Here is a 26,813-nt window from a genome sequence, read left to right as displayed (position 1 = left end):
CCAGCTCCGGCGGCCATATTAGGAGAGCCCGACCCGGGCTGTGGGGTCGGGAGTGCCACGGGGGGGGGGGGCGACTGCACTGTGGGGACCCGGCAGAACTGCATGGAGGGTGCATTTAAACATGATGCAAGTACACTTTCTTTTTTCTTTTTTTTTTTTTTTTTTTAATATTGCAAAATCATTAGGTCGATTTCACAGTGGGACGTTGCGTCTTTAATGCGACGTTAAAGTAGCAACGCTTTTGCGTTTAGAGGTAACGCACTGCAAGCAGTGTTACCACAATGCAACATTTTTCAACGCGACTTTAGCGTCGCACTGTGAGCGGCCCATAGGATTATCATTGCAGCGCGGTAAGCTGCGTTATAAGACTTTATAACACAGGTCCACAACGTCCCACTGTGAATGCGACCTTTAAAGTAGTTCACCAGCCACAGCTCATCTTAAGGCCCAGTGCACACCAAAAAAAAAGCTAGCATATCTGCAAAACGCTAGAGGTTTTTGAAGCAGATTTCAGAGCGATTCTAGGCATGTTTAGAGACGTTTTCTAAGGGCTCTTTCACATTAGGGCAGATTTTCTGTGTTTCAATGCAAAGGATAAAGTTTGCGTTACCCAAGGTGAAATAAAAGTCCATAGGCTTTCATTTTAGCTTTCACATATAACGCAGGCTTTTTGTGCGTTGCGTTACACTGCACCCAGGCGCAGTTTTTCAGCCAACGCTAGCTTTATGCGTTACAATGTTAGTCAATGTAAAACGCACACTATGCGCGTTTTTAATCCGTTAACGCAGGCAATCAGTCCCAGAATGCAACAGAGGAACAATGTAGAAAGTTGAAAACTAAAAGAAAAAATAAATTACCTGCGTTTTCCTATGTCCTGTAACGCATTGAAAACGCACACTCACTGCAGTGCAACGCATATTAAAACGCATACAACAAAACGTATGCTTTGAGCGTTCTCCAACGCAAGCTCTGATGTGAAAGAGCCCTAAGCATGCCTAGCGTTTTTTGGAGCGTTTTTGTGTAGCAGATTCCAAATATTATTACAGTAAAGCTGTTACTGAACAGCTTCTGTAACAAAAACTCCTTGATGTAGCGTTTTTCAGAGCGGTTTTCCACCGCCTCAGAAATAAAATAAAAAAATAAAAAATGCTGCAGCCCCCAAGTTTGCGTTTGTGGGAAAAAACGAACCGCCTTGGTGTGCACCACCCCATTCACTTTCATTAGCCAAGCGGTTTTATAAACTCTCCAGAACCGCTCTGTTGTGCACCAGCCCAAAGACGGGAAAATAAGGCAGTGAGCGGGTCAACAGCCATTTCACGCTAGCACATTGTAGTGCTTCTTCAGGACTCTGTGCTGGTATGAAACTGCTGTCGTTCAATTCCCCCCCCCCCGGCCGCTATTTGCTTAAATTGCGTATCAGGTGCAATATCAATTGAAATGTAGGTTGCATTAGAATTAGTCCAATCAGTGCCAAGGTTGAGTAGTGAATGGCCAGTTTTACTAGAGGGAAGGCTCTGGGTAGTATAGAGCCTTCCTGCTCCTCAGTCTGCCTCGATGTTGTAGCTATTACACTGAATAGCTATTTGGAACTCCTTGGACAACCTTCAGAACTAATCATGTCCTAAAGAAGTTCTGAGGATGATCACTTCCAGGAGTCGGTCCTGTGCCTGGACAAAGGGGCCCGTTGGTGGTCCAGAAACTAAGTATGCTCATAGAGTATGCATTTGTGTAGTGGAACATTAGATCTTGAGTGCAGACTCTTCCTTGGATCTCTGTGCTTTGTTGATACTGGATCCAGCACCAAAAACATCCCTACTATCACTTAATGACAAGCTGACTTATAAAAACGTTCTGCTATAGCCTCTTAATGGCTCCAGGCTTTTTTTAAAGTCAGACAGTGCTGCTGCTGTGCGCACTCCGTGCACATGGGGGAAAGCACCAATTTAAAAAAATACACCTTAATTTCCAAATACTTTTGTCACCATACTTTGTACTAGGGACATAATTAATATCTTGTAATAACCAGGACAAATAGGCAGATAAAGATGTGTGAGTTTTATGCACAGTAGCAGTGTTTATATTTAAAATATAGGGGATGAAATTGGAGAAAGTGTTCCTTTTTTGTATTCCTTGTTCTTCCTTTTTAAAATGCATAGAAAATAAAGTAATTAATGAAAACCAATATCAACCCCAAAAAGCCCAATTGGTGGTGAAAATAAAGATATAGATCATTTCCTTCTGATTTAAGCTATTGGCAAAAGAAAGGGATGAGCACTGAAAGGTGAAAATCGCTCTTGTCCGTTAGGGTAAAAACTCCTTTGGGGTGAAGTGGTTAAAGAGCAACGGTAACCATCCCAATCAGCAGCTGATATTCCCCCCCCCCCCCTCCTTTTACATGAGAAATCTATTCCTTTTCGCAAACTGATCATTGGGGGGCTCTGTATGGCTGATGTTGTGGTGAAACCTCTCCCACAAGAAACTCTGAGGACCATGGTCCTGGCAGATTCCGGTCTGTGAACCTTGTTGCATTGTGGGAAATAGCTGTTTACAGCTGGGTCCAACTGCCAAAAGAGCATGCAGCAGCTACATCACCTGCCAGCAGTAAAAAAAAAAAAGTCACCATGTGATAAATGTCAGAATGTAAATCGGGGAGAAGAAAGATTTTACAATAGGCAAACACGGACTAAATAAATTATACATAATTATGGAAAAAATGAAGCACTTTTTTATTACATTATTTTAACTGGAGTTCCTCTAAGGTATGCAATCTTCTTGTATTGATGTACACTTTCTTGCGCAAGTTTGGGCTCTATGCATGTGCAGGAAGGATGTGATCTTCCTTGGAGCGAAGTATGGATGCCTCCATATCCCTCTCACTTCAAGTGGCCGTAAAGGCTGGTATACCTGTTAGTGTAGAGTCAAGAATCTAGCTTGAGTGCAGCCATCCCAATGCACCACCTAGAGATCTGAAGTGCTGGAACCTAGGAAAGACAAACTGGTGCATGTTCAGTGTACAGTTAAGAAATGATCTCTCCTGGTTTTGTTGTCTAGAAGAATTAGTATGGGTTACCAGCATGAAGCTTGTGTCCCTCTCTTCTTTCGGAGATGAAGCTTTTCATGGTAGTCTGTGGCTGATGGTTAGCTTGGCTCCTCCAGTGTTCCGGATCTCTGGCTACAGCTGATTGATTTTCCAAGGCAGAAATACAGCAGCTCAGATTGCTGCACTAGATATTCAACTGGGTTGTAACCACTACTTAGTGGTAGGACAGCCGCAGTAGCCGTGCTTGTGGGCAGCACAGTTGACAGCTGATCCACAGATGACAAGGAGAGCAGCTGTTTGCTAGTTTCTATATTTTATTGCTACACATTTTCCCAGGGGTTTCTCCCTGGCGTCTTCGGGCAGTTAAAGTGCAGGACCAACTCTGAGCACATCGTTCACTTCCTCCCACTGAAAGTCAGTCTCTGGTGCTGTGTGCCAATGTCCCTCATCGCCCTCCATACCAGCAAAACGCGTCTGTATGGCACTCAGCCCAGAACAGTCTAGTCAGTGTATGTACAAGGCTAGAGCCATACACGTGTTTTTATCTGACAGGGTTGCTTGCTTTAGTTGTATCACCTAATATTCAGTGCCTCAAAGTTCACATTTTGGTTTTGTAATCTAGAACCCAAGGTATAATTAAACAGGGATAAGCAATTGTATTTATCCTCCTACTCCTAAAAATGACTTAGATATCCCATTTTTTTTTTCTATTTAAACATTATCTACTCAATGCAGAACTATTTACCTTTTCTATCTCTCACCTGCCCTCAGAATGTTTTTTTTTTTTGTTTTTTTTTTTTTCTTCCAGGAAAACTTTTTTTTTTTCTTTTTTATGGCTGTAATTTGCTTATCATTGAGCTTTACTATATTCTTCCCCCCCCCCCCCCCCCCTCCCACAAGACAGAAGCTGTCACTTGTATACCTGAAAATCCTTTTTTTTATTTTGCTGAGTTAAACCGCATTGTAATAATATAGAAGTTTATCCTGTAGCCTCAGGTACACTTTAACCACTTAAGGACTGCAGTCATAAAACCCCTTAAGGACCAGAGCCTTTTTTTCCATTCGGACCACTGCAGCTTTCACGGTTTATTGCTCAGTCATACAACCTACCACCTAAATGAATTTTACCTCCTTTTCTTGTCACTAATACAGCTTTCTTTTGGTGCTATTTGATTGCTGCTGCGAGTTTTACTTTTTATTATATTCATCAAAAAAGACATGAATTTTGTCAAAAAAATGACTTAACTTTCTGTGCTGACATTTTTCAAATAAAGTAAAATTTCCTATACATTTGAGCGCGAAAGTTATTCTGCTACATGTCTTTGATAAAAAAAAACCATTCAGTGTATATTTATTGGATTGGGTAAAAGTTATAGCGTTTACAAACTATGGTGCCAAAAGTGAATTTTCCCATTTTCAAGCATCTCTGACTTTTCTGTGCACCTGTCAGGTTTCATGAGGGGCTAAAATTCCAGGATAGTACAAATACCCCCCAAATGACCCCATTTTGGAAAGAAGACATCCCAAAGTATTCAGTGAGAGGCATGGTGAGTTCATTGAAGATTTTATTTTTTGTCACAAGTTAGTGGAAAATTACACTGTGACAGAAAAAAAAAAAAAAAGTTTCCATTTCTTCTAACTTGCGACAAAAAAAATGAAATCTGCCACGGACTCACTATGCTCCTCTCTGAATACCTTGAAGTGTCTACTTTCCAAAATGGGGTCATTTGTGGGGTGTGTTCACTGTCCTGGCATTTTGGGGGGTGCCTAATTGTAAGCACCCCTGTAAAGCCTAAAGATGCTCATTGGACTTTGGGCCCCTTAGCGCAGTTAGGCTGCAAAAAAGTGCCACACATGTGGTATTGCCGTACTCAGGAGAAGTAGTATAATGTGTTTTGGGGTGTATTTTTACACATACCCATGCTGGGTGGGAGAAATATCTCCGTAAATGACAATTTTTTTTATTTTTTTTACACACAATTGTCTATAGAGATATTTCTCCCACTCAGCATGGGTATGTGGAAAAATACACCCCAAAACACATTATACTACTTCTCCTGAGTACGGCGATACCACGTGTGGCACTTTTTTGCACCCTAACTGCGCTAAGGGGCCCAAAGTCCAATGAGTACCTTTAGGATTTCACAGGTCATTTTGAGAAATTTCGTTTCAAGACTGCTCCTCACGGTTTAGGGCCCCTAAAATGCCAGGACAGTATAGGAATCCCACAAATTACCCCATTTTAGAAAGAAGACACCCCAAGGTATTCCATTAGGAGTATGGTGAGTTCATAGAAGGTTTTTTTTTTTTTTTTTTGTCACAAGTTAGCGGAAATTGATTTTAATTGTTTTTTTTCACAAAGTGTCATTTTCCGCTAACTTGTGACAAAAATAAAATCTTCTATGAACTCACCATACGCCTAACGGAATACCTTGGGGTGTCTTCTTTCTAAAATGGGGTCATTTGTGGGGTTCCTATACTGCCCTGGCATTTTAGGGGCCCTAAACCGTGAGGAGTAGTCTTGAAACCAAATGTCGCAAAATGACCTGTGAAATCCTAAAGGTACTCATTGGACTTTGGGCCCCTTAGCGCACTTAGGGTGCAAAAAAGTGCCACACATGTGGTACCGCCGTACTCAGGAGAAGTAGTATAATGTGTTTTGGGGTGTATTTTTACACATACAGATGCTAGGTGGGAGAAATATCTCTGTAAATGACAATTATTTGATTTTTTTTACACACAATTGTCCATTTATAGAGAGATTTCTCCCACCCAGCATGGGTATTTATAAAAATACACCCCAAAACACATTATACTACTTCTTCTGAGTACGGCGATACCACATGTGTGACACTTTTTTGCAACCTAGGTGCGCTAAGGGGCCTAACGTCCTATTCACAGGTCATTTTGAGGCATTTGGATTCTAGACTACTCCTCACGGTTTAGGGCCCCTAAAATGCCAGGGCAGTATAGGAACCCCACAAGTGACCCCATTTTAGAAAGAAGACACCCCAAGGTATACCGTTAGGGGTATGGTGAGTTCATAGAAGATTTTATTTTTTGTCACAAGTTAGTGAAAAATGACACTTTGTGAAAAAAACAAAAATCCAATTTCCGCTAACTTTTGCCAAAAAATAAAATCTTCTATGAACTCATCATACACCTAACAGAATACCTTGGGGTGTCTTCTTTCTAAAATGGGGTCACTTGTGGGGTTCCTATACTGCCCTGGCATTTTACGGGCCCAAAACTGTGAGTAGTCTGGAAACCAAATTTCTCAAAATGACTGTTCAGGGGTATAAGCATCTGCAAATTTTGATGACCGGTGGTCTATGAGGGGGCAAATTTTATGGAAACGGTCATAAACAGGGTGGCCTCTTAGATGACAGGATGTATTGGGCCTGATCTGATGGATAGGAGTGCTAGGGGGGTGACAGGAGGTGATTGATGGGTGTCTCAGGGGGCGGTTAGAGGGGAAAATGGATGCAATCAATGCACTGGGGAGGTGATCGGAAGGGGGTCTGAGGGGGATCTGAGGGTTTGGCCGAGTGATCAGGAGCCCACACGGGGCAAATTAGGGCCTGATCTGATGGGTAGGTGTGCTAGGGGGTGACAGGAGGTGATTTATGGGTGTCTCAAGGTGTGCTTAGAGGGGGGAAATAGATGCAAGCAATGCACTAGCGAGGTGATCAGGGCTGGGGTCTGAGGGCGTTCTGAGGTGTGGGCGGGTGATTGGGTGCCCGCAAGGGGCAGATTAGGGTCTAATCTGATGGGTAACAGTGACAGGTGGTGATAGGGGGTGATTGATGGGTAATTAGTGGGTGTTTAGAGGAGAGAAGAGATGTAAACACTGCACTTGGGAGGTGATCTGATGTCGGATCGGCGGGCGATCTATTGGTGTGGGTGGGTGATCAGATTGCCCGCAAGGGGCAGGTTAGGGGCTGATTGATGGGTGGCAGTGACAGGGGGTGATTGATGGGTGGCAATGACAGGGGGTGATTGATGGGTGATTGACAGGTGATCAGTGGGTTATTACAGGGAATAACAGATGTAAATATTGCACTGGCGAATTGATAAGGCGGGGGTCTGAGGGCAATCTGAGCGTGTGGGCGGGTGATTGGGTGCCCGCAAGGGTCTAATCTGATGGGTAACAGTGACAGGTGGTGATGGGGGGTGATTGATGGGTAATTAGTGGGTGTTTAGAGGAGAGAATAGATGTAAACAATGGATTTGGGAGGTGATCTGATGTCGGATCTGCGGGCGATCTATTGGTGTGGGTGGGTGATCAGATTGCCCGCAAGGGGCAGGTTAGGGGCTGATTGATGGGTGGCAGTGACAGGGGGTGATTGACAGGTGATCAGGGGGGATAGATGCATACAGTACACAGGGGGGGAGGGTCTGGGGGGGTCTGGGGAGAATCTGAGGGGTGGGGGGGTGATCAGGAGGGAGCAGGGGGCAGTTTAGGGACTAAACAAAAAAATAGCGTTGACAGATAGTGACAGGGAGTGATTGATGGGTGATTAGGGGGGTGATTGTGTGCAAACGGTGGTCTGGGGGGTGGGCAGGGGGGGGTCTGAGGGGTACTGTGGGCGATCAGGGGGCAGGGGGGGGGCAGATCAGTGTGTTTGGGTGCAGACTAGAGTGGCTGCAGCCTGCCCTGGTGGTCCCTCGGACACTGGGACCACCAGGGCAGGAGGCAGCCTGTATAATACACTTTGTAAACATTACAAAGCGTATTATACGCTTCCTATCCGGCGATCGTCGGGTTAACAACCCGCCGGCGCTTCCGATTGGCCGGCGGGTTGACGCCGCGGGTGGGCGGAGCCTATTGGCGGCTGCGCGCGCATCCCAGCGCGCGATCCCCGGCCAGAGAGTGCCCCAGGACCTGACGCCAATCTGCGTTATGTGGTCCTGGCGCTGCCACTTTGCCGCCGCCAATATGAAGTAGGCGGTCGGCAAGTGGTTAAAGGATTCCCGAAATGACATGTGACGTGATGATAGACATGTGTATGTACAGTGCCTAGCACATAAATAACTATGCTGTATTCCTTTTTCCCTTTCTCTGCCTGAAAGAGTTAAATATCTGGTATGTAAGTGGCTCACTCAGTCCTGACAGGAAGTGACTACAGTGTGACCCTCACTGATAAGAAATTCCAACTATAAAACACTTTCCTAGCAGGAAATGGCTTCTGATAGCAAGAAAGAGGTAAAAAGGGGAATTTCTTATCAGTGAGGGTCACACTGTAGTCCCTTCCTGTCTGGACTGAGTCAGCCACTTGCATACCTGATATATAACTCTTTCAGGCAGAGAAAGAAAAAATAACACAGCATAGTTATTTGTGTGCTAGGTACTGTACATACACATGTCTATCTCATCATGTCACATGTCAGTTCGGGTATCCTTTAAACTCATTGGTCTGATGGCCTGTCTCTGACACCTCCATGGAGCTGGAGTGTGAACCTTGGTCAAGGTTTGAACTAATTGCAGGTAGCCAGGGCTCCTTTAGAAGGAAAAAGGGCATTATCCAGAATCTCTGAAAGCAGCACATTGGGATATCCATTGCAGCGCAGAGCTGGCACTGCCATTGGGTTGTACAGAGCAGCATGCTTTCTGTGCACTAACACTTGGCATTCTTGCACAGCCTGTATAGTGTGAACAAGGCCTTAAAGTAGCAGGGTGAGCCATACTATGCCAGGGGGGAAAAATTATAGAAGTAGAGAACAACTTGCACTACTTGCGTAACAGATGTATTGTACTGTCCACGTTTTGGCTTCAGTGAATTTTATACAGCAAAGAGAATTCTGTGCCTTGCTTTTGCCATCTTGATTCTCTCTGACTGAAGCCATTACTGATGTCACTTTCTCCCTTTACACTTTTTTTTTTTTTTTTTTCCTCCTAAAATCTGTTCTAGCTTGCTTTGTAAAAGTGAGCACAGCAAGATCAGATTTCCTCCTCATGTCACACTGAACTGCCCTGACCCAATCACTGAGGAGCAGGAATGTGGGAGGGGTGATGACACGCTTCCTTCTCATCGGCAATGTACCAAATAGAGCCAGGCTGACAGATGAGATTTATTACAGCAGAAACCTTTCTGAATAGATTGGAGTGCTTTCCATGCAGGGTAAGGCTGCTTAAAGGAATACTATCGATCCCCAAGTGTTCTAAAAAGACAGTGTGCAAATAATGTCTAAGTAGCTGTGTAAACATTTTCCTACTTTTCATGTTAAATATCAGAGGCAAAAGCTGTAATTTATTGAGGGTAGGATTTAGCTATATTGGGACAAATCAATTGCAGAAGGGGTGTCTGATCTGCAACTCTGGCTGTGCATTGAAGCAGACTACAGAAAGCAAAATATCAAACATATCAAACTCTGAAAGCAAAAACAATATGAAAAAGCTGTGAGAATTAGTTACATTTCCTCTGCTCTCTTCAGACACTTCAGTCAGAAACAGAGCTCCCAACAGCTGCAGCTCCTGTGTCCTGTCTCTCTCTGTCACACACAGAGCTACACATAGAGTTAACTGTTCAAGTGTGGGGGGAATTTCCCCTCTCCTCATGGCTCAGTCAGCTGTCAGTTTTGGCGGTCAGTAAACTTTGAATGTATTTTGCTAACGGTAAACAAAGAAGTTGCTACTAAAATGTATACACCAGTACTTAGCAGCACTTCCCAAACAATTCCTGTGTCAGGGCCCGTTCAGACTGCACGCGTTTCCAGCCGCGTTTTGGAAACGCGTGCAGGAGGCCGACACGCACGACATCAGACAGTGCATAGAGTGCGCTGTGATGTTCACACTGCATGCGGTCTGGGAACGCACGCTGCACGCAGATTTTACAAAAACGCGCGGCTCTCCCATTCACTTTTCAGTGATGGGATCAGACACGCAACGCACACAAACGCGGATGGCGTGCGTTCGTACGCGTTGTGGTCCGCACGCATGGCCATCCGCATTTGTGATGTGAACCGGCCCAAAATTGAAAAAAATGTGAATCGATAGTATTCCTTTAATAAACAGAGCAGTAGGTAAAGTGAATTTTGATTTTGTGGATGAGAATCCCTCTTTAATAGAGATTTCTGAATATTATGGAAAATGTCTCTATTGGGCAATTTATTTTAAAACTGGTCTCGCGTGAAGGAATGCTGGCCAATTACTAGATACATGGTTTACTATCAGACCTCTCCATTATAGATGCTCAGTTGACAGTTCTGCTAAGAGATATGATTTTTTTTTCTTTCCTCCTGTTGTGTAACATTGGGACGCTGTTCTGTGAAGACAACTATTTCTAGTGTAATTGGCCAATTATCTTTGTTCTCACTGGTAATTTTCTTGTATTTGGGTTGTCTGCTTGAATGTTTGCCACCTGGCACCGTACAGGAGCTGTAATAGTGCCTGCATGAAGATCTCATACGCCTGGTCATGCCAATCCTGCAATGTATCCTCTCCTCCTCCACCTGCTGATTGCACAACACCCAGGTTTATAAGAGAAGCCCTTGCAGGATGACTCTTGCCACTTAATGATTGACTTGATTCTGAGGTGTAGGTGTCTGTCACTGTGGTGCTTTCGCTGCAGAGGTGACTTCAAGGACAACTGAAGTGAGGGGTATATGGAGGCTGCCATATTTATTTCTTTTTAAGCAATATCTGTTGCCTGGCAGCCCTGCTGATCCTCTGCCTCTAGTACTTTTAGGCCCAGTGCACACCAAAAACCTCTAGCAGATCCGCAAAACACTAGAGGTTTTTGAAGCAGCTTTTCAGAGCGATTCTAGGCATGTTTAGGCTTTGTTCACACTACAAATTGCTAAATGGAAACTCTGAGCATTTTTCTGGCGTTTTTTCCTCAACAGTGTTTTGAGCGTTTTTCACTGTATGGGATAGTGTTTTCCAGCGTTTTGCGTTTAGCTCTGCCATACAGGAAATGGCCGCTAGCCAGGAAAAAGGTGTTTTATGGGTAATCTACTCTGTCTTGTGGCTAATCTGCAATATTTACTGAGTAAAAGCGCTTGAAAAACGCTGAGGAATGTGAATAGCCCAGCGCTTTTGGGGCGATTTTGAAGCGCTCCTATCTTTAACATTGAAGAGCGAATTGCTCAGAAATAGTGCAGGCTACGAGTTTGCGTTTCAGCTAATCTCATTTAAGCATTTTGCGTCTTTTTAGCGAACAGCCACATAGACTTTACATTGCACAAGCGCTTTTCAAAACGCTACCAATTTCCAGCGATGCAGAAATCGCCTGAAAAGCGCACTAGTGTGAATGGGGCCTAAACCTGCCTAGCGTTATGTGGTGCGTTTTCTGTGTAGCAGATTACAAATATTGTTACAATAAAAGCAATCACTGAACAGCTTCTGTAACAAAACCGCTCTGATCTAGCGGTTTTCAGAGCAGTTTGAGCTTTTCCTATACTTTACATTGAGGCAGAAATGCATCTGCAAACTGCAAAAATCTTGCAGGAGCTACGTTTGTGGTTTGCTAATAACCTCAAACTGCTGGTGTGCACCGTCCCATAGAGATACATTAGCCAAGCGTTTTCACTGGCGGCAGCAGTTTTGAAAACTCTACCAAAAATGCTTGGTGTGCACCAGGCCTTAGCCATAGACCCTGAACAAGCATGAAGCAGATCAGGTGTTTCTGACATTATTGTAAAATCTGACAAGATTAGCTGCATGCTTGTTTCTGGTGTGTGATTGGAGCAGCAGGGCTGCCAGGCAACTGGCATTGCTTAAAAGGAAATATGGCAGCTTTCCTTTACCTCTCACTTCAGTTGTGTGAAAGGATACCTTTAACCAATGCTGTAAAGTTGGCGTTAAAGGGGAACTTCAGCCTAAACAAACATACTGTCATCAAGTTACATTAGTTATGTTAATTAGAATAGATAGGTAATATAATCTCTTACCCACCATGTTTTAAAAGAACAGGCAAATGTTTGTGATTCATGGGGGCTGCCATCTTTGTCATGGGGGCAGCCATCTTTTTGGTTGAAAGGAGGTGACAAGGAGCAGGAGACACAGTTTCAACTACCCTGTGTCCTGATTACCCCTCCCAGCTGCACACGCTAGGCTTCAAATGTCAAATTCAAAATGTAAAAAAAATGCACCAAAACAGCAGAACGAGAACAACAAAATCAGAAATCCCATCATGCTTTGCACAGCATCAGGGGAAAAAAGCCCGGGCAGTTTTCTTCTGTGCAGCTAAAAATGAGGCTTGTATAAGATAAACAAAGTTCTGATTCTGTGAAACTGTTAAAGAAACACAAAGCCTTTTCAGTGCTGCTGAGTCGATTTTTAGTCCGGAGGTTCACTTTAAGGAATCAATCGGTGGTTTCATAAAACTGAGGAGTCTGAGTCGGGTGGATGTATATGTATATCCTGCCTTGTTCACATTGCGTTTGGCTTGCGTGTCCGTCCGCGGTGGGTTTTTTATTTCCGTGCTTTTTTTTTTTTTGCTTAGCTATTTTCTGCGCGTTCGCTCGTCTTTGTGGGCTTTTTTTTTTGTAAGATAAAAAGCTCACGCAATCTCTTGCCAAAGCAATTTTGAGAGCGTTTTGCATTCTTTCATATACTTTACATTGAGGCAAATCGCCTCAAATGGCCCAAGCACCACTTTTCTAAGCGGATCGCAAACTACCCACTCATATATGAACTCTCTCATAGAGAATCATTGCACAAGTGGTTTCAGGGCGAATTTGGAAATCGCCCGTGCTTAAAGAGGAACTGTAACGACAAAACGGCCCCTGGGGGGTACTCACCTCGGGTGGGGGAAGCCTCAGGATCCTAATGAGGCTTCCCACGCCGTCCTGTGTCCCTCGGGGGTCTCGCTGTAGCCCTCTGTACAGCCGTGACGCAATATTTACCTTCCTGGCTCCTGCGCAGGCGCTCTGATGGCTGTCGGCGCCGAAGTAGGCGGAAATACCCGATCGCCGTCGGGTCTGCTCTACTGCGCAGGCGCAAGTTTCCGGCACCTGCGCAGTAGAGCGGACCCGACGGAGATCGGGCATTTCCGTCTATTTCCGTGCCGACGCCACAGCGCCCCCGCTGGAGCCAGCAAAGGTAAATATTGAAGCTACAGTCGGCTCTGTCGCCGGCTGTTCGGAGGGCTGCAGCGAGACCCCCGTGGGACAGAGGACGGCGTGGGAAGCCTCATTAGGATCCGGAGGCTTCCCCCCACCCGAGGTGAGTACCCCCCAGGGGAGGTTTTTGTTGTTACAGAGTCTCTTTAAATTGTTACACAAACTTCTATAATGTGAACAAGGGGGTGGGATAATAAAGCATACAGAGGAATACAGTTAGTGTTTGAAGGTGTGTGTTTAGGAACTGTGATGAAATGTTGACTGCATTATGTTGGCTCTGCACAGTGACATGGAGTTGCATGCTGCCTTTGCCATGCTGCATCAATAAGCTTTTTGACTATTTGGCTCCACTACAGAGGCATGTAAACCTTTCCCCTGGAACGCTGCTCAGTTATTCCTGAGGAGCCAAGGGAAAGTGTGTATCTCCATTACTCACCCTTTCCTACATCCTATTAGCAGGTTCCAAGATTCTTTCATGTGGTGTACACCCTCTTTCTCTGGCTATGTAAGCGGCTGCTGTGAAAGTAAAGTGGATTGTTCTTGTGAGTATGTGTACTCTGGCAGAGGGTGGGAGTACCTGCTTCATAACACTGGATTGTTGTGAGATAACCGCCAAAAATGCCACGGTATACAGTATTGTACAATTATTTGGACCCGGGCCCCCCTCTTACATTAAGTAATGTGCCACCAACCCCAGTAATAGGTGGCCGCAGCATAGGTAGCCAGGGATAGGTGCAGCCAGTAATAGGTGGCCGCAGCATAGGTAGCCAGGGATAGGTGCAGCCAATAATAGGTGGCCGCAGCATAGGTAGCCAGGGATAGGTGCAGCCAGTAATAGGTGGCCGCAGCATAGGTAGCCAGGGATAGGTGCAGCCAGTAATAGGTGGCCGCAGCATAGGTAGCCAGGGATAGGTGCAGCCAGTAATAGGTGGCCGCAGCATAGGTAGCCAGGGATAGGTGCAGCCAATAATAGGTGGCCGCAGCATAGGTAGCCAGGGATAGGTGCAGCCAGTAATAGGTGGCCGCAGCATAGGTAGCCAGGGATAGGTGCAGCCAGTAATAGGTGGCCGCAGCATAGGTAGCCAGGGATAGGTGTAGCCAGTAGTAGGTGGCCGCAGCATAGGTAGCCAGGGATAGGTGCAGCCAGTAGCAGGTAACCAGGGATAGGTGCAGCCAGTAGCAGGTAGCCGCAGCATTAGGTAGCCAGGGATAGGTGCCTGCAGTGGAGAGAGCTGGGGGTGTCTTTCATCATCTCCTTGTAATAGTGGCTAGAAGGCGCTGTTTCAGGAAATGTGACGCAAGAACAGGAAGAAGAATGAAGCCAGTACAGCGTGCAGGACTCGGGAAGTGAGTATTTACTTATCCCTGCCGCTGTTTGTACGCTTGCCGCTGTGTCGCATCCCTACTGTTTTGTCGCCCTGCCCCCAAAAACTGGTAAAACGAGATTGTGCATGATAGGATTACCATGCACAATCAAACTGCCGTATACTGCGGAAACGCTACTTGTATGTGGGAGTACCTGCTTCATGACCTAAGTGCTCCACATGCTTGTCTGCTTGCCGGCCTGTTTATTGTGACTGTAAAATCCAGGGGTGTGGAGTGGTTACAAAAATCATCCGACTCCTCAGTTTATGACGCAACCATACTCCAGCTTAGGTACCTAAAATTGCTCCAACTCCACAGCTCTTGCAGGGCTATGGAGTGGGTAAAGTACTAACTACTGTAAGCGACAGCAACATAGGAGAAAAGCAATTTTTGCAACAGAGGTCCTTTAAATAACTACTTATGGTACGAAATTAAAGGGTAATTGGAGCTGGTGTCAGTTTTTGTCTTGGTCATTTGATATTCATTAAAGAGACTCTGAAACGAAATGAATTTGCTACATTTACCTTTATAATTCACTTCAGACGTCTCATCTGCACTAAACCGCCGCATCCCTGCCGAAAAACGAGGGCTGCAGACCCCCCAAACCCCCAGGCAAACATCCTCGACCAACTTGTTTGTGGATTGTGCTGCCCTGAGAGGCTGAGCTATAGCTCTGCCTCTCCTGCCGTCAATCACCGCACAGATCGCTGCCTCTCCCCGCCCCTCTCTGAAGGAAGAGTGAAAGGGGCGGGGAGAGGCAGCGATGCGCCGCGATTGACATCAGAGGCAGAGCTACAGCAGAGAGCTCTGCCTCTTCAGGAAGCGCCGGCCAGATTCCTTCCTGGGGATTTGGGGGGGGGGTCTGCAGCCCTCGTTTTTCGGCGGGGATGCGGCGGTTTAGTGCAGATGAGACTTCTGAAGTGAATTACAAGGTAAATGTAGCAAATTTATTTCGCTTCAGAGTCTCTTTAAATGGTATATTTAGATTTGGGCGTGGAGATGGACTTTCCCAAATGCAACCGGGGGGGGGGGGGGGGGGGGGGAGAGGAGGCTGATACATATTGTATGATAATCCTTCATTCTTTGTGTATTAAGTGCATGAATAGGTGGACATGTTTACAAGGTTACAGTAGCTTTTTGTGTTTTCTTTGTGCACTTTGTTCCTGTTTCTTGCCATGCCCATCTCTGCGGTGTGCTGCTCTGAATGATGGCCAGCAAAGGCATTCACTTGTGGGTCTGGCTCTTTCCTGAAATGGTGGGGAAGCCGCTTTGTGTCACAAGAGGCGCGTACAGCACTCACTTCTGTCTAGACTGGGTGACCTTTTCAATGTGGTCAAATAATACTTCACACTAATTCCTGCTTATTTTAGAAGCCGGTACGAGTGGCTGCTTTGCTTATAAATCGTGCAGCATATCATTACTGCAACATTGATTGTAGTGTCTATTCTTAGAAAATCACAGGATAGCATTACAGCAGCGTCAATATTAATGTGTATTTTATGCAGAGAAGCATCTGAGAGCTTCATCTGGAAGACTGCAGGTGCTGGAGGTTGTGTTGTACTGTCTCAGGACGTGGGGCTCTTGCACACTAGGAGCTGATCTGTGCGGTTTTTGAGGGATCGCTCCTAGGATGCGATACGAGGGGTAACATCAAAGTCTATTTGACTTGTTACCTTTCCAACTTGTAATGCATCTGGGAGCTTTTAATCATCCGGCGCCACAATTTTCCCGTTGGGTGAATTAGAACTACTGCCGCTGATCAGCATCGCACCGCAACTGACGTCACACCTTTAGTCAGAACGCTTGCACAAAATATGGTTTGTGCACGCGCTAGCTAATGTGAAAGAGACCTTAACCGTGTTCTCCCCAGGCTCTTTTAGCTGGGTGCTCCACCCGGCTAGTTTTGGTGAGCACCCGGCTGTCATCGGCTCACCTCCTCCTATGCTGTAAGCAGAGTTGTGCACAGAACCACCGGCCCTGCATGCTCTCATTTCATTCCACCCGGCTGCTTTTTCGTGCCACCCGGCTACTATTTCGTGGCACCCGGCTGGAAACAAATTCTGGGGAGAACACTGCTTAAGCTACATACTTGCCAGAAGATGGACCCACGGCGATGGAGATGCACCGAACGAGAGTTCCCTGATCATTTTTCCTCAATCACGTACCGCAGGAACAAACTACCAATGAGACTTTATACCAGAGGTGTCAGACTTAAATTTTGGCACCTTATGTGACTTGAGTTGAAAGGGACTCCAAGCACCTCTCATAGGCATGCCTTTAAAGAGACTCTGAAGCGAGAATAAATCTCGCTTCAGAGCTCATAGTTAGCAGGGGCATGTGTGCGTGGCTAAACGGGGGTCCCTTACCCCCCCCCCACCACCCCACCGAAATCCCCTCCGTGCAGCTGGGGATCTCTTCCTGATTGAGGCAGGGCTAACCGCCGCAGCCCTGCCCCACGCTCGTCTGTTAGCGCGTATCTCCGCCTCTCCCCCGCCCCTCTCAGTCTTCCTTCACTGAGAGGGGCGGGGGAAAGGCGGCGATGCGCCGCTGATGGATGCGACTAGAGGCAGGGCTAATGGCTGCAGCCCTGCCTCTAGGAGCAGCAAAATCTACGACCAGTTTGGTCATTGATTTTTTTTTTTTTGGGGGGGGGGGGGGCTTGGGGGTGAAGGGACCCCCGTTTAGCCGCGGGATAGCGGCGTTTTAGCAGGGGCTAACTATGAGCTCTGAAGCGAGAATTATTCTCGCTTCAGTGTCTCTTTAAGACTCCGACCAGTACTGCAAAGTACTTAAAGATGCATACCTTTCTGTAGCTTTTGCTCTCCTCTTTCATTTGCCTGAATCGCCCTTCAACACCAAATGGCTTTCGTTCGATTTTTCAATTTAAAAATTGTGGCTGCCATCTTGGCTATGTTATAACTTCTGGGTCACCCCTGTCTTCTCTATTAGAGAAGTGCATCACTGAATGAAGCAGGAAGAGGAAGTGACACGCATGGCCATTGGAAGAGGCTCCTCCAGAGGGGTCATAGCATGACTTTGTTGGAAGTCGTCTGGCTTAAAAGCCTAATCATGAGAGGTGCTTGGAGTCCCTTTGTCATGGGCCAACCTGTTTGAGACTGTTCAATAAAATTTTAGATCTTAAACTAAGTGGCATAGCTATAGCCAACATTAAGTGCTAGCTCCCCCCCTCCATTTTGCAGAGTAACGCAGTGAAGCAGTTAAATTTTCACTTTTTTTTTTTTTTTACCTGCCCCAGTGCTGCTTCGGATAAAAAGGGTCGAGATGAAATGTGGCCCAAGGCTTGATGCTGGCCTTCTTTTCCCCATAGTCTTTTAGGTAAGGTGTGTGTGTGTGGGGGGGGGGGGGGTCAGGTGCCAGCCACACAAGGGGGTTTGGATCCCTAAAGGGGGCCCCATGTTTGTTTTGCTGTGGGGTCCCGTGGGTTTCAACCAAAACCTGTCACCAGTGTGCTGCTCTGGATAGAAAGGCAGTGTGCTGTGGTTCTTTTACTGCTTACAATGATGCATAGATAAAGCTGTAGAGGGCCACATTATATGGTGAGGGCTGCATTTGGGCCCCAGGCCTTGTGTTTGACACCTGTGCTTTAATCAATCGTGGTAATTGGTGCTGGAGTCTATGGAGATTGGAGCGATAGTCTGTGATGGGATCCGCCATAACGGCCGTGATCGCAGCACATCACTAAACGTTTAAACTTAAACCATGTTATCTGCTATCACAACAAAGATATTTGGAGAAAAACACATCACGGGTGCGAGCCTTTATTGGCGGGAGTATAAATTTGCAGAACTCTGTGTCCTTGTCACTCTTTCTGACTATCTGACTTCGCAAAGTTTGAAAGGGGACTTCTTCCCCCTCCCCTGCTTTATGCCTATTTGAGAGAGAGAGAGAGAGAGAGAGAGACTTACCACCTTTCATGTAGTATGAGAGCCATACTGTACACAGTCATTTCTATGGAGCGGAACTCCCCATCAGATAAAAATCTTTGCAAGATGCTGCACACACAGATGCTGTACAGACACAAAAGATCAGTATCTGCAAAAGATCTGTTCCTGCCAAAAATCCATTCCTGCAAATTGCAATGATAGTCTATGAGATCTGCAGATCATCATACACACATGATTTAACTGACATTCATCTGCAGATCTGAAAATCCATCCTGGTGGATCTGATCTGCAGATGAATGTCAGTTAAATCATGTGTGTATGATGATCTGCAGATCTCATAGACTATCATTGCAATTTGCAGGAATGGATTTTTGGCAGGAACCGATCTTTTGCAGATACTGATCTTTTGTGTGTGTGCAGCATCTTGCAAAGATTTTTTTTTTTTCTGATGGGGAGTTCAGCTCCATAGAAAAGACTGTGTAGGTATGGCTCTCATGCTACATGAAGGGTGGTAAGATAAGTCTGTGATCTTTCATTTTCCAAAGACTATAGTCTGATGTGTGTATGCACCTTTAGGCTGTACGTGCCTCTCATGAGCCAGTTTATCTGAAGGTCTGCACCATAACAATGCTAACCGCAACATGTGTAAAAAGACAAAGAAAATTGATTGAGTAGAGTAAATCTGTCAACGTTCAAAATATGAATCTGGGCGGACCGGAAAATCAAGGAGGCAGTGAGTGAAGGAGCTGTGGATTATTTACTGAGCTGTACAAAATCCTACCTAGTCACTGTATCAACACATGCCAGACTATTCAGTAGAAGCTATCAGAATTAATCATGACTGGCGGCCTGTCACTAGCGAGGTTAAAATTGGCCACATACGTTATAACTAAAAGTTTCAATTTTACACCAATTCAACAGAAATCGTTTTTTTTTTAAAAGAAATTTGATAGGAATTGCAGTTTTTTTTTCTCGATAATTGTCGCTCAGGAAAGGTGGAATGTAATATGTTCACTAATCAACTCCAAATTTACTGATCTCAATACGCAAGTATTAAGGGTCCTTTTCCATGAGCTGCTGATGGGCAGTGAAAAGACTGTCAAACTCTCTCAACTGCTTGCTGCTGCCTGGCAACTGCTTATTGAGCACACTGTTCAGCCATCTGTGGAAAAGGGCCCTAAGGCCTCTTTCCCACAGGCAGTTGATAGGCAGTGAAATGCCTCTCAAACTCTTGCTGCTGCCTGGCAACTTCTCGCTGCTGCATGGTAACTGCTTGCTTAGCACACAGTTTAACTGCCCGTGGAAGAGGCCTGAAGCGTTTTCAGAATAAAAAAAAACAAAACAAACAAAAAAAAAAACTTAGTCAATGGGAATAGTTTGTATAAAAAAAAAAAAAAAAAAAAAAAAAAAAAAAAAAAATCACCTAAGGAGAGGAAAGGCTCTTGGCCATATAGACCCTTCCCTCTCCTCTCCTGGTCCCCACTCCTGCGTTGGCTCCCCTGTAGCAATATTCAACCAGTTTGGTCAAATTCTGCTGTCTCCGCCACTGAAGGGAGGCTTTGGGAGCCGGAGTGCTCCCTAAGATGGGCTGCGCCATACTGCACCCTCTCGCACACAGGAAGTATGAAGCTGCCTGTCTTCAGGAGGACTCAGCTCCTGAAGACTTCCAAAGTTCCCTGCGGCAGGGGATTCAAACGGAGGAGCTGGAGAAGGCTCGGGAGAGGAGAGGAGAGGGGAGGCTCTATAGGACCCAGAACCTTCCCTTAGCCTGTCGCTCGGGGGGGGGGGGGGGGGGGGGGCAGGGGCTGGCTTATAGCAAGGTTTAGTTGCCCCAGTATAGGTACCATACTTACCCCAGTATAGCGAGTTTAGTTGTTCACTGTCACCCGCCCCACCCCCCACCCCTCCTCCCTCCCTCCATGCCCGAAATATGTTGAAGGAAGCGGCTGCAGGGGGAGTGGGGAGACCCACGGACTGGCAGTGGGCAGCGGACCGGTGGTTGGAGACCCCTGCTCTTATGCTTTTAGCCATAGCCCCTGAACAAGCACCCAGCAGATCAGGTGTCTGACAAAAGCTGTATGCTTTTTTTTTTTTCTGGTGTTATTCAGACACTACTATGGCCAAATAGATCAGCAGGGCTGCCGGGCAACTAGTATTATTTAAAAGAAAATAAATATTTCATCCTCCATATTCTTCTCACTTCAGTTGTCCTTTAGGAACTGTTGCGAAAATCTTAATTTAAATTGCTTACAGATAAGTATATTCCGTCCAGAGTAAAATGAGCCCTAAATTACTTTTCTCCTATGTTGCTGTCACTTACAGTAGGTAGTAGAAATCTGACATTACTGACAGGTTTAAGGTTAGTCCATCTCTTCACGGGGGATTCTCAGCATGGCCTTTATTCTTTATAAAGACCCTCCCTGAAAAAGATTTATACAAAGATGCTGCCCAGCCTCCCTGTTCGCTGCACCTTTTTTTTTTTTTTTTTTTTTTTTTTAATTTTTGCAGTCCAGGCACTGCTTTGCTGAACGCACAGCGCACGAAGCGCACTGATATGAACCTTCTCATTGCCATTCATTGCACAATCGGTTTTTGGGGAGCGATTTTAAAAAAAAAATCGCCCGCGCTTAAAATAAGGCCAAAAACTCCAGTGTGAACAAGCCCTTATGTTCCCCAACAGTGCGTGTTTTGTGGAAATCCAGAGGTAGATGATCAGTTCTGCTGAGACACGGATTACCTCACCTGCATGTGCTGTTGATGGGCCTTGAGAATAGGGTTGGAGAACTCTGCTCTAATGGATGCACTTGTGAAAAGTGGGAAAGCTGACTCCAGGATTTGTATTTGCTGCTTCTTTACCCACTTGTTTGCTGTTTTGGCTGTGTTTTTGTAATTGCTTTGATGTGAAAATAAGCTGTGGAGTCGGTACAAAAATCCTCCTCAGTTTATGAAACCTCCGACTCCTTAGTCTAGTACTTACCAGGGCTGTGGATTTTTGTACAAAAGTCATACAACTCCAACTACTCACTGACTGGGTACCCAAAATTGCTCCAACTCCACGACTCTGACTCCACAGCACTGGTTCCATGAGGCTAGTTTTTTCATCTAAGCAAAAAAAAAAAAAAAAAAAAAAATTGATCCACATCGGTGGTATATGAACCTCTCGCTGAACACTGCGATGGGGCACAGCGTACCTACTCGGGATATGCTGTAAACGCACTTCAGTGAATCTGATGTAGTGTGAACCTAGCCTTACAACATGGCAGAACAAGATGCAAAGTATCAAATGCCTTCTGTCTATTTTGAAGATAGTCAAGGAGATTCAAATAATTCCAGGTTCATACAGGATTCCGCAAATTGTATAAGAAGCTGAACATTTGTATAAACATGCGCAGGACTCACGCCGGCCGCTGTGATGACGAGCGGCGTCAAAGCTCAGTAAGAGCTGGCCCGACGCTGGAGTGATACGGGGAGGGGGCAGCATGACACCGGGGGACCTTACGGCCTACGGTGGGCCGGAGGAGGCCCAAGGTAAGTGACTTTTTTTTTTTTTTTTTTTTTTTTTTTTTTTTTAGGGGACTGCTCAGTCCATTTTTAAAGAGTAAGCTCGTTTCAACTATTGCGGTGCGGAATCGCCTGGATTCCACCGCTGATAAAATAGCATGCGGATGCGATTTCCCCATGCGTTTTTTGCCACGAATTCGCGTAGGTGAGGGTATATGCGATTTTAACCATGTCACTGCCTGTGTGAATTTACATCGGTACCTATGCGAATTCGCGGCAAAAACCGCATGGGGAAAACGCATGCGATTTCCCTATTAAATACATTGCATGCGATTCGCATGCATTCCACTCTCAGGCGAATTCATTGGCTCTTTTGTGCGTTTTTTTCACCGCTCAAAAAAACGCACATCACCAACGCAACAGTGGAAACGGGCCCATTTACTTGCATACCATGTGCGAATCCGCATGCCAATTCGCGATAGTGGAAACGAGCCCTTACTGTCAGGCATAAAATCAAAAATCAATTCTTTATTTTAATCTAGTAAAGTAATAAGGATGCTAACCAGGCAATCCAAAAGTTAAAATCTCTTACTTGTTGATAAATGATCATTCTCCAGTTTACCTGACTCTTATTTGGTACACAAAAAGGAAGTAGCAGGGCATGCTGGGTTGCCCTTTTTTTTTGCTTCTCTACTTCCTCTGACTTAACTAATGTAGCCTGATTGGCTGAAGTCCCTTTCCCCTCCTGGTTTCCCCTCCCACACCTCGGTTCCTCTCTCATTGGCTAATATTTCTCATGCTGAGACAATGCACTTTCTATAGTGAAGGGTGGGCAAATCAGGCAGAGGAGAGTAAGGGAAGAAATTACATCAGGATTGGCTTCAAAATAGCCACACCAGTTTAAAGCTGTCGCTAGATGGTACTTAAAGTGAACCTAAAGCCGGGGGAAAAAAATGAGATTAACTCACCTGGCCGCAATAGCAGCATAGGGGGCGATATACAGGCTGGGAACGGGAACATTCACTCGCGTTCCCATGCCTGTCGGCCTGTGACGGCCAAACCGGAAGTGCTCACCGGCAGGTCCTGGAGCGTCAGAGCGGGGCTGCGAGGGCACCGATTGGCTGCAGGGGGCTGAGGGAAGCCCCAGGTGAGTTAATCTCATTTTTTTTTTTTTTTCCCCCGGCTTTAGGTTCACCTTAACACCTATACGTTGTCAATATGCCCAGGGTGGGGCTAAATGTTGGAGATGTGGCCAGGGAGGAGGTACAGCTGTGCACATGTGGTGGTCCTGCCCTGTAATTGAACCTTTTTTGGAAGGAAATACATTTTTCAAGCACTTAGTTGAAAGAACGTTTTAAGCTAACAGCATCAGAGGCTATCCTCAGCTTTGCTGATAAATATGACTGCATAGGTTGCTGTCTTATAAAAGAAACTGGAACAGCCGTGGCCAAATCTGTGATAGCTTCAAATTGGAAAAGCTCTACTCCGCCAACATTGACTGAATGGATTAACAGGATGAACACTTTGTATGATTGTGGTGAAAACGTATGGAACCATCTTGTTGAGTCCACTTAGAGGGGCAGGGCTTAATAGATCGCGTGATCTGATGTGTACCTTTTAGTAGATATGGGGGGAGGCACACAAGACAGGGAACGGGTGATGAATGCTGTAGATGTGTATGTGTGAAGTATGTTATGCCGGGCATACACGGTGCGTTTATGCGCCGGAATCGAGCCGCTAGCGTGTCCGCGTGGATCGATTCACGTTGGTCCCTGGGGGCGCTCGTTTTTTCTGTTGTCAGCCTGTGGGGATCAAGCGCAGAATTGATCCGCTGCGGTGATCAGACACGTCTGATATTATCAATCGAGCCATCAGCGGCTCGATTGATGAGAAACAAACCATATATGCCAAGCATAAGATGGAGGAATGGAGATGGATGTGCTGCGTAATAGCGGGGCGTTGCCCAAAGCTATGCTATCTTAAGCGAAAGGACGGGGAGGTGTTCATACCATTGCTTTATAACGGTGTTAATAAATATTGATTTTAGAAAGAGGTATATTGCATTACAAACTATGATAGCACCTCTCAGCTCAGGTGGTGGCTGCATGGTGTAATGGTTAAGGGCTCTGCCTCTGACACAGGAGACCTGGGTTCAAATCTCGGCTCTGCCTGTTCAGTAAGCCAGCACCTATTCAGTAGGAGACCTTAGGCAAGTCTCCCTAACGCTGCTGCCTATAGAGCGCGCCCTAGTGGCTGCTGCTCTGGCGCTTTGAGTCCGCCAGGAGAAAATCGCAATATAAATGTTGTTTGTCTTGTCAAGTGTGCGGCAAATAAACTGTTACACAAATAGTTGAGATCATATGTGTGCTGAGTTTGAAAGAAAAAAAAACAAAACAAAATGGCCACACTTAAAATGGGAAATGCTAAGGATTTTCTTTTTTCCCTGTAGAGAAATCACTTCAATCAAAACGTGGACAGTGCAATACATGTGTTATGTAAGTAGAGCAAGTATTTATCTATTTGTGTGTTTGTTTTTTTATTTTATTTTTTTTGTCCCTGATGATCTATTTGAGAAAAGATAAATATTCCACATGGGAAAGAGGGTATCGGCTACTGATTGGGATGGAGTTCAATCTGGGGTTGAAGCTCCTTTTTAAAATGGGCCAATAGAAACATGCCAAGGAGGAATTGGCTTGGTCCATTGTGTGTGCTTGTGTGGTTTTTTTTGTTGTTGTTTTTTTTTTTTTCCTTCCAAGCTGAATATACATGCTTACGGAATCTCCATGATCCCGTATCGACTTGGAACAACTTGCATCTCAATGACCATCCCTTCTCTATGGTATAGGTTTTTACTGAGCATTTTCACACACTGGTAAATAGTTTTTTAGGTTAACAGTCGGCCTGTTTCCACCTGTATAATTATTTAAGAAGAATCTTTATAATTTGCTTTTATTCTTACGTAAGAATCCTTTTTTTTTTTTTTTTTTTTTATCTATGTAACGTATTAAAAAGTAGGAAAGGTGTGGCGCTGGCACCATTAGATCGCTGGGAAAACGCTGCAGAGAATCTCAGCTTATGAGGTGTAGTAAATACAGAACGTCGACGTTCCCATTGTGACGGTAACATAGTGTTGGATGGTGTGGCAAAGGGAAAATGCAGATCATGTGACCTTCTTGCTGGTATGCAAGATGCACATTAAAGTGAATGTTTACCGTTTCTAAAAAGAAAGTCAGATACTCACCTAAGGAGAGGGAAGGCTTGGTCCTAATGAGCCTTCCCTTCCCTCTCCTCTCCCAGTGCCCGGTCCCGCGCAGGATCCCCCGTGGCAGTATTCGACCAGTTCGGTCAAATACTGCCACTTCCGCATGCTGAAGGGAGCTTTCTGGAGCACTCGTGCTCCCGAGGACGGGGCCGCTCCATACTACGCATGCGCGAGCGCCCTCTGACGCGCTCGCGCGTACGTAGTATGGAGCGGCCCGTCTTCGGAAGCCCGAGTGCTCCCGAAGTCCCTGCGGCGGCGGACGCGAACGGGGGAGCCAGTGCAGCACCGGAAGAGGAGAGGGAAGGCTCATTAGGACCGAGCCTTCCCTCTCCTTAGGTGAGTATCTGACTTTTTTTTTTTTTTTTTTAATATAGCGGTACCCATTGGCTTTAAGTACACACCATGTAATTTCTCGTCAGGTTGACTGTCATCGATTAAATTCCAACAGGTATTCATTAATTTACTCGCCTATTTAGGGCCCATTTCCACTGGGCGCATACACCCGTGGGTATTTCCGTCATGGGATGCGATTCAGTACTACCGCTATGGGAATCTGATGCGTGCTGTGGAAAACTGCAGCATGCTATCCATTTTATTTGCATCTGGAAAGTAATTCACATTGATGGAAACTATTACATTGGCTGCAGTTTGGATGCAATCATCGCACCGCAGATAGTGGAAACGGCCCTAATGCTGGGCATACACGGGTCGACCTGGCGGCTCGATTAGCTGCCGGATCGACTCCTGCCGCGGCCAGATCGATTCCCGCTATTGTCCGCCCGCGGGGATCGAGCGGGGAATCTATCAGGCGGGTTATCAGACCTGTCGGATATTATCAATCGAGCCATCAGCAGCTTGATAAGTAAAAAACGAATAGTGTATGCCCAGCATTAGGGTTTCCTTTTGCATGTGAGCAGAATTCTGCTGATAAAGGGACACCGCTGCAGGGAAAATGTCTGGCAGATGGCCCTGGTTATTCTTTCTGCTGTGACATCTTTTATCTACCAGATCCCTCTGATCAGATTCGATCTATTGCTGCCACACATCTGTACACAGATTTCCGTTTCTGCCTACTGGGCCCCCCTCTCCCAGGATTCACCCTCCTAGCCCATTGTTAGGATTACAGTGTTAGTTTAGGATCGCGTCTCTCCATTGTACATGCAGTGAGGTCACTGGGTACAGGTGCACCTGTAGGCAATGTAGAGGAGACATAGGAGGCGGCGGCACACCAACAGACAGGTGATCCAGAACTACACTGCAACTCTCGCCAAGGGTTTGAGGATAGACTGGCTAGGGTCCATTGGTCGTAAGGAAATCTGACGCCGCCACATAGGGCACTGCTAGTCTTTTCTGACTCTTACGACCCCATGCTTGTTTCAGGTTGGTGTCCTACTGACAATGTGTTCTGGAGCCATGACCCGGATGATTATTAACTCCGTAACAGTAAAATCCTATAACGAGAACCAGGGATCCAGGAATTTCCAGTTGCTACAGCAGCACAAAGCTTGTGTTGACGAAAGTAGAAGTACTATCTGGCCTTCCTCTGGGCACTGATGGGCGTTCTGCTGAGGTCTTTCAGAGTGGACCATCTCTCACAGCTTTGAAGACCATGTGTCTGAGGAAGTTCTGGTTTACACCTGGTGCAGTGTTTAGTGGATATCGCACCTCGAGCATT

General features: G+C 45.8%; 1 protein-coding gene across 3 annotated transcripts in view; it reads left to right on the top strand.

Annotated features, from left to right (window-relative positions):
• FBXO34 (F-box protein 34) overlaps positions 1 to 26,813 on the top strand; it is a 78,686-nt gene that overhangs the window by 35,878 nt on the left and 15,995 nt on the right. Inside the window, exon 2 of one of the 3 annotated variants that reach the window (XM_068254401.1) lies at positions 24,326 to 24,371. The exons of the other annotated variants lie outside the window; for them this stretch is intronic. The gene's annotated coding sequence lies outside the window, so the exon portion shown is untranslated. The remainder of the gene's footprint in view (positions 1 to 24,325; positions 24,372 to 26,813) is intronic. 3 annotated transcript variants of the gene reach the window in all.

This window comes from Hyperolius riggenbachi, chromosome 9, assembly GCF_040937935.1.
Source record: "Hyperolius riggenbachi isolate aHypRig1 chromosome 9, aHypRig1.pri, whole genome shotgun sequence".
Lineage (NCBI taxonomy): Eukaryota > Metazoa > Chordata > Amphibia > Anura > Hyperoliidae > Hyperolius > Hyperolius riggenbachi.
This window is presented reverse-complemented; position numbering and strand designations above follow the sequence as displayed.